A 13,081-nucleotide genomic window follows, 5' to 3' on the forward strand; every position below is an offset into this window, starting at 1 on the left:
GTGGGTGGGGTGGGAGAACCTAGGGGCACTTAACTACTGAGCCACACCCCAGCCTCCCCCTTTTAAAAATAAGGTGACTTTTTTTAATATTTATTTTTTAGTTGTAGTTGGACACAATATCTTTATTTTATTTATTTTTATGTGGTGCTGAGGATCGAACCCAGGGTCTCACACATGCTAGGCAAGTGCTCTGCCACTGAGCCACAACTCCAGCACCACCACCCCCAGCCCTTTTTTATATTTTATTTTGAGACAGGGTCTTGCTAAGTTGCTTAGGGCGTCACTAAGTTGCTGAGGCTGGCCTTGAACTTGCAATCATCCTGCTTCAGTCTCCTGAGTTGCTGGAATTATAGGCATGCTCTGTGCCAAGTACTAGTACTTTTCATTGCCATGTGTTTGCAATTTTTAGAAAAGTTTAGTTTATGAATGACCTTGACAGAGCAGTAAAAAGTATCAATTTTATTAACTCTTAACCTATAAGATGTATACACCTTTGTTATTTTAATATTTTGAGTGACAAAAGGAGAAGTATGCACTTCTGTTTACCAAAGGAGGATGGTGGGCTCCAGGAAAAGTGCCTCTGTGATTGGCTGAGATGTCACCTGAACTGTCTGCTTTTTTCTTTTCTTTTGGTACCAAATATGGTGCTTTACCACTGAGCTATATCCCCAGCCCTTTTCATTTTTTATTTTCAGATGGGGCCTTGCTAAGTTGCTGAGGCTGGCTTTGAACTCACAGTCCTCTTGTATCAGTCTCCTGAGCCATTGGGATTACAGACATGTACCACTACACCCAGTGTATGGCTGCTTTTTTAAAAAATATTTTTTAGTTTTAGGTGGACACAATATCTTTATTTTTATGTGGTGCTGAGAATCGAACCCAGTGCCTTATGCATGCTAGGCCAGCGCGCTACCACTTGAGCCACATCCCCAGCCCTATGGCTGCTTTTTTGAAAGAATACCATTATCATTTTTATCTGAAAGACTGACAAAATATGGTAATTCAGATATATTTTCAGATAGTTAGCAGATATTTTCTCAACAATGAATGAAGTATGCCTGTCACTCCATGTGAAAGAACAGGTAGTACTGGGTGCCGATAACAAAAATCTGAGCTTTCAAGCAAAAGTCAAAACTTTGGAACACTGTATCCATCACTGTGAACTTGACAAGCTTCCCAATACTAAAAGACTTTGTGATTAGTAGTGATATTAACATGTGATTTTTCAATATTGTATAATGAAATGTGTCAAAATTTGTAAGATTTGCATAACTTAGTCAATCAAAACTTTCCAAATGACAAATGTATCATGTTATAAAATCATGCACACATAAAAGATTCATACAAAGTATAGACAGATAATTGTTTTGTGGTTGTTTTGTTTGATCAAACCCAGGGCCTCAAACATGCTAGGGGGATCAAACCCAGGGCCTCAAACATGCTAGGCAAGCTCTCTACTATTAAAGTACATCTACAGTCCCAAGATGATAGTTGGTTTTTTGTTGTCGTTGTTGTTGTTGTTTTTAAAGTATTTTTTAGTTGTAGTTGACACAATACCTTTATTTTATTTTATGTGGTGCTGAGGATTGAACCCAGGTCCTTGCACCTGCTAGGCGAGCACTTACCACTTAGCCACAACCCCAGCCCCCCAAGATGATAGGTTTTAATGTCAGATAATATAAATGTCATTGGTTTCCTTTTATTTTAATTTTAGTTTAGTTTTTGCAGTAATGGGGATTGAACTCAGAGGTACTTGACCACTGAGCTCCATCTCCAGCCCTTTTTATGTTTTATTTTGAGACAGGGTTTTGCTGCATTGCCCAGGCTGGCCTTGAACTTGGGATCCTTCTGCCTCAGCCTCCCCAGCATGCACATGTGCCAATTATATAAATATAATGTAATCTATTAAACCATTACTCTATTGGTGAACATTTCAGCTTTTTTGATTTCTTTTAACTAATTCAAACAATGATGCAATGGGCATCCTTGGAAAAATTATAAGCAGGTAAGTGATATCTTCATATCTGTTTGTTCAAAAGGTCTCTCTGAACATGTGAACTGCTGCAATCCAAAGAAGATCTGTGGGTTGGATCAATGTCAATTTCCTGGTTGTGGATATTGTACTATTGAAAGATTTTGCCACTAGAGAAAACAAGAGGGAAACCAGGTGAAGGGTACACAGGATCTCTCTATATTCCCCTTCCTTCCTTCCTTCCTTCCTTCCTTCCTTCCTTCCTTCCTTCCTTCCTTCCTTCATTCCTTCCTTCCTTCCTTCCTTCCTTCCCTCCTTCCCTCCTTCCTTCCCTCTTTCTCTTTCTTTCATGAAGTACTACTGATTAAACCCAGGAAATTGAACCCAGGGGCACTCTTCCAATAAACTACATCCCCAGCACCCCCTCACTTTTTTCAATTTTATTTTGAGACAGGGACTTGCTAAGTTTCTGAGGCTAGCCTCAAACTTGTGATCCTCCTGCCTCAGCCTCCCAAGTCACTTTGGTACGGATGTGTACCAAAGTTCCAGGTTTATACTTTCTTTCTTTTTTTTTCTAGTTTGTGTAACTGCAAGTGAATCTATAATTATTCCAACACAAAAAGCTTAATTAAAAAAACTGACTCCCAGTAAGAAGTTATTATCAAAATAACAAGTGTTGGTGAGGAAGTGGAGAAATTGGACCGTTTCTGCACTGTTGATGAGAATGTAAAATGGTGCAGCCACTATAAGAAACAATGTGGCTGTTCCCCAAAAATTAAATATAGAGGTGGGCTGGATGGTGCACATCTGTAATCCCAGCCACTTGGGAGGCTGAGGAAGGAGGATCACAAGTTGGAGGCCAGCCTCAGCAACTTAGTGACACCCTGTCTCAAGATAAAAAAATAAAAATGGCTGAGGATATAGGTCAGAAAAATAGTGGCCCTAAGATCAAGCTCCTTCGCTGAGGGGAGAAAAACCACTAAATACAGAATAATCATATGATCCAGCAATACCACTTCTGGATACATAATCCAAAAGAACTGAAAGCAAGACTTGAAGAGATATTTGCACACCATGTTCACAGCAGCACTCTTTGTGATGGCCAAGACCAGAAAGTAATGCAGGTGCCCATCAAGGGATAAATGGATAAGTAAATGCAACATACACACACAATAGAATATTGCTCAGCCTTAGAAAGGAAGGAAATTCGGACATATGGCACAACATGGACATTTACTAAGTGAAATAAGCCAGTCACAAAGACAAATACAATATATACGTGTGTGTGCTGTGTGTGTAGACATTAAAATAAAAACGTGTTTTTAGAAAAATGGCTTTAAACAAACAAATAAAAACCCAAAAAGACAAATGTTATGGTTCCATTCATATCTAAAGTAAATCCATGGAAACAGAACATAGAATAGTGGTTGCCAGGGCTGGAGGAAGTGGGAGATGGGTAGTTGTTCAACAGGTATCAAGTTTCACTTATGCAATATGTAAAAGTTCCGGAGATCTGTTGCACAATGATGTGAATATACTTGACACTACTGAACTGTATCCTTAGAAATGGTTAATTGGATAAACTTTGGCTGGGGACGTAGCTCAATGTTAGGGCACTCACCTAGTATGCATGAGGACTTGAGTTTAATCCCCAGACCCTCAAAAAAATTAAAATAAGAAATAAAGGGGCTGGGATTGTGGCTCAGCAGTAGAGCGCTCGCCTACCACCGGTGGGACCCGGGTTCGATCCTCAGCACCACATAAAAATAAAGGCATTGTGTTGTGTCCATCTACACCTAAAAAATAAATATTTTTAAAAAAATAATAAATAAAAAGATAAATTTTATGTTGTATATATTAAAACACACATACACATATATGAAACTGGAGGAAAGCTAGCTGAGAGAGAGGGAAGGTCATCATGGTCACAGTGAGATTTGGAGGGAGCAGACCAGAGATAGGGAGGTCCCCTAGCAGGATGCTCCTGTCGTCCTGGCAAAAAATGCTGAGACTCAATCAAGGCAGTGGCATGGGTCTGAAAAGGTTGCTATACAGTTATTGGTTTAAATCTTTGCTCCCCAGCGATAGAATTATCCACCCACTCCCTTATCAGGGTGGGTGGACCAAATTTTTCCACCTTTTGACTTTGCACTTAGCCATGTGACTTGTTTTGGCCTGTAGGAAATTCATGAGATTTTGAAATGTGGTTGATCAGTCAGTTGAGCCCTCACACCCAGCAGCAGCCTGCCAGAGTGAGAACAGGCTGCAGACACTGCTGCCCCTTTAGTCTGCGTCAAGGAATGAGACTTCAGGAACAGGCCATATGTCCTGCCCAGAGACAGGGGCATTGGAAAACTTTATTACAGAAAATCTCAGGCATAAACAAAAATGGAGAATAATACAATGAATCTCTGAGTACCTGTGTGTCACATGATCAGCCTTATTTATCTCTGTGTCACCCACTCGTCCCTCAACCCTTGGGTTATTTTGAAGCAAACTCAAGCTTCCTAGGGGTGATGTGCTTCCATGGGGGACATGTAATTTTTGATCGTGTCTCTTTTTGCGACATTTGCAGCTATTGCTTAGCTTCAGAAAGGGTTGCAAAATAATATTTAACTGCGTTCTCTCTCTCTCTCTCTCTCTCTCTCTCTCTCCTTTGGCGGTACTGGGGATTGAACCCAAGGTATTCTACCACTGAGCAACATTCCCAGCTATATCTTTTGCTAGCCTGCATACTTCTGCAAAGTGAAACTTTTCCTCATAATTAGTTACCCTGATAAAAGAATGAGTACTTAATGCTTTCCCTTACTTACCGGTTGCTTACTCCTGAGATGACAAGTGAGTTATTCCTTTAAATGTATATGAACTAGTGGATTTAAACCTGTTTGATGGGTGTCAATCTATTGCAGTTATTAATTTTGCTAATGTTCAAATAATTCTGCCTTTAGCTGGTGAAATTGTTTCCTGTGTCCTTTTGACACGTCCTCTCAGTGTTTCTTGGCATCCTGTTTCATGGTATAACAGGATATCTAGGACTCATTCACTGTATTTCCTTATCCACATTCTGAAGTCATTTTTGCACCATGAGTGCTTGGTGATTGATGGCAGTTCATCGGTAGTGGGAAAAATGTTGACTTCCTGTTTGAGTCTTGCAGAACCACACAGATCGTGATGTCACTTGCAGATTAGGGATTTTCAATGAGGCCCAGGTGCCTGGAGAAGATTCTGCCTGGTGTCTCTGCAGCTCCACTTGCCCTTGCCCCCTTGTTCTGTACACTTTTATCAACACATCCTGGGTAAAATGCAGGTCTGTGGGGCCATAAGAGAAGTTCTCTGGCTTCTGAGAGCTTCTGAGGTGGACAGATGAGTTCCTCCTCCTGAAATGATAAGAGCATGGCCGGGAAAAACTTGGAGGGTACCAGGCGAGGGCAGACAATTTTGGCCATTCTACAGGGCCTTGGGGACTTTAGTAGTGCAGCCCCAGCACACAGGAAGGGTAATCAACATTGCTGCTGGTAGCCATGGGTATCTAAAGACAATGACACTACCAAGGACCCAGCCAACCTCAAGCTTTCGTACAGTTTAAGGCACAAGTTAGCAGAATCATGGAGTCACTTTCCTCCCTCTGTGCCTCTGCATGAGAAAATGCCTGTCTTCTGCAAACATGGATGTGGCCCAGATGAGGAATGTATGTCTTTTGTTTATTTATTTAGTATTTTTAAATTTTATTATTTATTTATTTTGTTTTTACAGTACTGTGACTCAAACCCAGGACCTCTTGCCTGCTAGGCAAGTGCTCTACCACTGAGCTACATCCCTAGTCCATGTGTGTCCTCTTGCTGCAGGCTGCTCAGCCTGTGAATGCAATCCCTAGAGCCCCACATACACACATACTTGGGCACTTGCTCATGGAAAGCACAGTGCATGGGCTCAAATAAATAAGCACATTTACATATGCAGTGACACACAGCAGACACCTAACCCAGGCACACAGAGCTAACAGAAGAGAAGATTTGGCCCTGCATTGAGCAGAGACGACCTGTGTTGAATCTGGGTTCTTTCACTAGGCCACCCGTCTCTGGACCTCAGTTCACTAATCTATTAAACAAGATATTGGCCTTGATGTTCCTCTGCCTCCAGGATCCTTGCCCATGCTGATAATAGGTGCACATACTCAATCGTCCTGCAAAAGAACTATGCCAGCTATGCCCTAGTTCCCCCAGAGTCTTGGAGAGACCTCTTCCCAGCCTCCCCATCCCCCACATTTTAACCAAAAGAAGCCCTATATTTTCTGGATGCCCTTAGACTACAACTTGCTTTTTACCTACAGCACTCAAGGCTTGTGGCTCAGTGGTAGAGCACTTGCCTAGCATGTGTGAGGCACTGAGTTCGATTCTCAGTACCACATATAAATGACTAAAATAAAGGTAAATCAACAACTAAAAATATATATTAACTTTTTTTTTTTTTTTCTTTTTTTTAGGCTTATGGGATATAGCTCAGTTGGAAGAGTGCTTGCCTTGCATGCACAGGCCCTGGGTTCAATACCCAGCACCACCAACAACACACACACACACAAACCAAAAAAAAAAAATTAAAAATTTTTGAGTGAAATGCCCACTGAGTGGCCCCCAGGCTGGGACATGGGGGCAGATAGCTCTGACTTGGTAACCTGCGACTAGGTCTGGGTTTCTACTCACTTCTACAAAGTACCAGCAGAGACAGTCACCAACTCTGTAAAGATAAAGGAGAAGAGAGGGCTTTTCCGAAGAAAAGCATACTACCCAGTGAAAGTAGGGAAGGTCTGGAATAAATCCTGGCTGAACAATTTACATGCTTTGTGGCCTTGGTCAACCTCCCTAGGGCAAAGTTTCCTCATCTGTAAAGTGGGAACCAGAGTGACTATCCTGTGACGATCCTGAGGACTCACTGAGATAGTGACCATGAAAAATACAGCAAGTGTCTGATACATAGTAGGTGTTCAAAAGCTTGTAGCTGCTGCTGCTGCTATTATGATTAACGGGCCTATATTGCAAAACAGTACACAAACGTGAATTCTACAAAAGGGACGTTTGATTTCAATACTCAGGAAAATTTGAAAAATAATTTTTAAATTATTAAAGTGCATGTGTAAGCATTTTGATAATAATGACCATTTGGGGCTGGGGTTGTGGCTCAGAGGTACAGCGCTTACCTAGCATGAGTGAGGCACTGGGTTTTCATCCTCAGTACCACATAAAAACAAAAATACAGATATTGTGTCTACCTACAACTAAAAAACAAATATTTTTAAAAAATGACCATTTTTTCCCTGTACCTGGTAATATGCAAATCGTCTGAGTAGGGAAACTACTCCCTAAAATAACAAATAAAACATCAAAACTTGTCTGTATTAGTCAGATACAGTAATGGAAACATTACTGTAACAAAACTCCTGAGATAATTTAACTTATAAACAGTTAAGCTTAGCTGGGTGCCATGAATCCCAGCAGCTCAGGAGGCTGAGGCAGGATGATTTCAAATTCAAAGCCAGCCTCAGGAACTTAGAGAGGCCCTAAGCAACTCAGTGAGACCCTGTCTCTAAATAAAATATAAAAAAGGGATGGTGACGTGGCTCAGTGGTTAAGTGCCCCTGGGTTCGATCCTTGGTGAGAGAGAGAGCAGCTTATGATAACTCACAGTTTTGGAGATTTCAGTTTATGGTCAGTTGGATCTGTGGTTAGGCAGCACATCATGGCAGAGGTGTGTAGTGGAGGAAAACCATTCACCCATGGCTGGGAATGAAGGGTCTGGAGTCCCATTATCTCCTTCGAGGACACACCCTCAAATGACCTAAAGCCTCATACTAGGACATAGCTCTTCAAGTATCTACTGACTCTTAATTGTGCCAAACTGGGAACCAAGCATTTAACATGTGGGCCATTGGGGAACATTCCAGATTCAAACTGTAAGCAAAAATAACCAAAACAGTCTTGGCACCATAATGAAAGCACAAACAATAGGAACGGGAGCAGACTTCATGGATCAGCAATGCTTTTTATTCAGTAGTGGAGTCAGGCATTGGAGGGGCTCACTTTCTGGTAGAAAATGGCCCCTTTAGGGCTGAGGGTGTAGCTCAGTGGCAGACAGCTTGCCAAGCATGTGTGAGGCACTGGGTTCAATTCTCAGCACTGCATATAAGTAAATAAAATAAAGGTCCATTGGCAACTAAAAAAATTAAAAAGAAAAAGAAAGAAAGAAAATGGCCCCTGATTACAGGAGAGGTAAGGGTTTATATAAGTTACATTGGGAGGCGACCTAGTCTTTGAAGACTTTAACAGGACGTGGGCAAAAGGTTGCAAACATCTGGAATTTGTTTTTACTAGGCATGGGTTTTTATTAGGCAGTGTTTTTACAAGGCAGTGACGGAGGGTTCAGAGTTCAGGGACCAGTGCTCAAGTGACCTTCAGGGGTCATTGTATTGTCACAGGGACAAGATTGATGTGTAGTTTCACTGTCACTGGGAGAGAATTTACTTGGGAAAGGATCCATCTTCCCAGGGACTGCTATCTTTGGATTGATAGTTATCTCCTTTCCAGGGTTTGTGTTTTGTCATTGAGAAATTATTTATTGGAAGGATCAAAGTTTTGGCTTCTCTCTGCTCCCTCCTTGTGGATCACACACTATCTTTCAGTGTGTGGGAGGGTATGTTATCATTTCCAAATCCTTCACAAACTATATAATGTTAAAGCACAAACTGGAGGTTTTGTTGTTACTGTTGTTGTGTATTTTTTTTAAGTTTGTTTGTTTGTTTTAAGACAGGGTCTTGTTGCATTGCTAAGGCTGACCTCCTTCCTCAGCCTCCTGAGTAGCTGGGATTATAGGCGTGGCCACCATGCTCAGCCCAACTGGTGCTATATAAGCAAGTCATTCAGAAACCAGAATAACAATAGAGCAGGATCCTTCAGGGTATGCCAATAGGAGAGTCCATGCTCTCCTGAAGGTCTGAGTGATAGATGTTCATGTTGTCAGGTAACTCCTAGGCACTGTTGTATTTTATATTCTTATTTTTTGGTGAAAGTGAGGACTGGGGGATTGAACCCAGGAGCATTTTACCACTGAGCTATATCCTCAGCTCTTTTCATTTATTATTTTTATTTTTATTTATTTATTGGTACCAGGGACTGAACCCAGGGGCACTTTACCACTGAGCCACATCCCAGCCCTTTTTATTTCTTATTTTGAGACAGGGTCTCACTAGGTTGCTTACAGCCTTACAGACCTATCAAAGATCTCCGTGATAAGGCAATCTTGTACTGGTTTTTCCTCATTCTTTGTTTCTTTCTGTCCATTTTTCACTCTTGCTCCTTGAGATCACTTCCCAAATTAATTACATGAAACTTTTGCCTGAGGCTTTGCTTTTAGGGGAATGAAAAGAAATCAGGAAAGGGGAGAAAAGGCCTCAGATCTGACCCCAGAAAAGAGGTTATCAAAGATATCTCCCCTCTTGCCCCTAGACACCTGGCAGAGGTAAACAAAAATCCTCTGTGGAAGAATCTATTTTAAACACAGATTCAAAGAATTCTCACAAAGAATTACAAGGAACATGAGCTCATAATAAAAGATCAATAAGCTCATGAGGAAATAAACCACAGAGTACATGAATTAGTTGAAACAACGAATGACAAGACCCGAAAATACCACATAAAGTAGAATGATGAGACAGAATAGAAAAGAAAGTATTTTATTTTATTTTTTATTTTTTTTATTTTTTAAAATTTATTTTTCAAATATCGGCGGACACAACATCTTTGTTTGTATGTGGTACATGAGGATCGAACCCGGGCCGCACGCAAGCAGGCTACCACTTGAGCCACATCCCCAGCCCCAAGAAAGTATTTTAATATGTTTATAAAGAAGTGAAAGAGGATGCTGAAATTATGAAGACAGAAAAAGAAACTAATAAAATTAGGTAGGCATATTTGAAGATAAACCAGACAAAACTCCTAGAAATGACACTGAAGTAATTAAAATTAAAACCTTCAAAAGAGAAGTCAAAAAACAGAATAGACAAAGTTGAAGAGAGAATAGTAAATTGAAATGTAAAGTTTAAGGAATTACAAGAATTCAGCAAAAAAGATTTTAAAAAAAGATGATCTATGAAAGAGAAGTTAAGAGGCATGGAAAAAAATTCAACATTTATTCATGATAAAACCTCTCAGTAAACTAAGAATTGAATAGAACTTCCTCAACTCAATGAAAGTCAGTTACAAAACAAAACAAACAAAAAACCCCAACAACAACAATCCTATATCTATTGCCATATTTCTAGTAAAAGACTGAATGCTTTCACTCACGTTCAGGAACAAGCATAGATGTCCACTCTCACCACTCTACTCAGCATTTACTGGAAGTCCTAAACAGTGCCTAAGTCAAGAACAATAAATGAAAGGGCTGACAGAGTGTAAGGGAAGAAACAAGACAGTCTCTGCTGCTTAAAACCTCAAAGGACGGGGCAGGGAACCACCATATGGGCATAGCTATGCCACTGCTTGGTATTGATCCTGAAGAATTAAAGTCATCACACTGATACACGCTACCCATGTTTATAGCAGCACAATTCACAATAGCCAAACTATGGTACCAGCCCAAGTGTCCACCAATGGATAAATGGATAAAGAAGATGTGGTATACATATACAATGGAGTTTAACTCAGTCATGAAGAAAATAAAATTATGTCATTTGCAGGAAAATGGATGGATCTAGAGACTATTATGGTAAGTAAAATAAGCCAATCTCAAAAGGTCAGGAGTTGTATGTTTTCTCTCATATGGAAGCTAGACAGGAAAAAGGAAAAGAAGGGTGTGTGTCAGGTGGAGGGGGCAAGGATCTGATGAAAAACAAAGGGAAATGGGTAGAGGAAAGGGACCAGACAGTAAGATGTGGGGAAGGAAGGGGCAAGTGCTGGGGAATGATATTGGCCAAATTATATTGGTATAATATATACACCTACAAACATGAAACAACAAATCCCATCATTATGTATAACTACAATGCACTAATTTTAAAAAGTGGAAAGAGAAAAAGAAAGGCTATTTCTGCTAGCAGAACATATAATTGTCTACATAGAAAATCACAAAGACTCTAAAAAAAGCTACCATAATAAATGACCTTAGCAAGGTTACAGGATACAAGGTCAACACAGAAAAACAAATCAATTATATTCCTACAGATTAGCAATGAACAACTAAAATGAAAAATTTTAGCTGGGCATGAAGCTGCATGCCTATAATACCACCTACTTGGAAGGCTGTGGCAGGAGGATCTCAAGTTTTAGGCCAACCCTGGGCAATTTAGTAAGACCCTGTCTTAAAATTCAAAAATAAAATAAAAAAGGCTGGGGATGTAGCTCCATGGTAGAGTGCTTGCCTAGCATACATGTGGCCCTAGTTTCAATTCCCAGTACAATGAAAAAATGAAATAAATAAATAAATAAATAAAATGGGGGACTGGGGTTATATAGCTCAGTGGCAGAGCACGCCTAGCATGTGTGAAGCCCTGGGTTCAATCCTCAGCACCACATAAAAACAAAGAAATAAAATAAAGGTATTGTGTCCATCTACGATTAAAAAAATTTCCTAAAAAATAATAAAGAAAGGGGCTGGGGCTATAGCTCAGTGGCAGAGCACTTGCCTATCATGCATAAGGCACTGGGGTTTGATTCTTAGCACCACATAAAAATGAAAAAACAAAGCAAAACAATAAAATAAAGTAAAAGCATTCTGACCATCTATAACTATACTAAAAAAGCCTGATTTAAAAAGATAATAATAATAAATAAAATGGAAAATTAAAAATAATACCAATTACAATGGCATAAAGAACATGAAATACTTTGTACAAATTTAATAAAACACTTAAGATCGGTATGCTAAAACAACAAAATATTGACTAAAAGATATCTACATAGTATTTGTGGATTGGAAAATTTGTTGGAAAATTTGTATTTATTTTATTTATTTATTTTTTTGGTATCAGGGATTAAACCCAGGGGTGCCTAAACACGGAACCACATCCCCACATCCCCAGCCCTTTTTATTTATTTATTTATTTTTTCTAATGTGTTTTTGTTCGTTAGAATTGTGTAAAGTTGTATTATATCACACATGTAACATGCAGTACTAAATATCTGACATAAAAATAACTGATTCTAATATTTAACACAGAATAGTTCTATCTCTATTAATAATAAAACCAAAACTGAGTTTTTCTTGGAAAATTGAAATTCAGGCCATTATTTCACAACTTGGAAATCAGAGTAATCCAACTTCAAGATGACTTTCTCATTGTTGAAATTTGCTCTGTCAGTGTATGATATGGGACTTCCTCTTATCTCAAGCCATCCCTGCATGCATACACCTTGGAGATGGGACCTTGCAATCATCCTTGCACTGTGCCTGGGTCAGTGTTCTGGACCCAGTCTACCAATCCTAGCTTTGTACCCTCAGCCTGAGTGTACTTGCAGAAAAACACCCCTTACACCTTCCCAAAAATGTCATAATCCATTGATATCAAGGTGTTCCCTTCTGCCATGCTCAAACCTTCTTTGTTCCCCCAACAGTGGGCCGAATCACACTGGTGGCCACCAAGCCAACCACCCACAGTCATGAAAATGGCCGCTCCCAGAAATCTTTTTTTTTTTTTTTTGCAGTTGTAGACGGACAGAATGCTTTTATTTTATTTGTTTATTTTTATGTGATGCTGAGGATAATAATAAATAAAATGGAAAATTAAAAAATAATACCACTTACAATGGCATAAAGAACCCAGCACCTCACACACGCTAGGCAAGTGCTCTACCACTGAGCCACAGCCCCAGCCCTCCCAGAAGTCTTTATTATGTTTTATTTTGAGACAAGGTCTTACTAAGTTGCTTAAGGCCTTGCTAAATTGCTGAAGCTGGCTTTGAACTCATGATTCTCCTGCCTTAGCCTCCCGAGCCACTGGGATTACCAGTGTGCACCACCATGCCCAGCCAGGAAAATCTGTGTTCTTAAATGGCCATTTCTCCCCAACTTGATTAATAGATTTAATGCAACCCCAATCAAAACCTTAGCAGGATTTTTCAT

General features: G+C 39.9%; 1 pseudogene; it reads right to left on the minus strand.

Moving 5' to 3' along the window:
* Positions 1-12,080: 12,080 nt before the first annotated feature.
* LOC107137766 lies at positions 12,081-12,639 on the minus strand (annotated as a pseudogene).
* Positions 12,640-13,081: the final 442 nt, after the last annotated feature.

The sequence above is a fragment of the Marmota marmota genome, unplaced genomic scaffold, assembly GCF_001458135.2.
Source record: "Marmota marmota marmota unplaced genomic scaffold, marMar, whole genome shotgun sequence".
Classification (NCBI taxonomy): domain Eukaryota; kingdom Metazoa; phylum Chordata; class Mammalia; order Rodentia; family Sciuridae; genus Marmota; species Marmota marmota.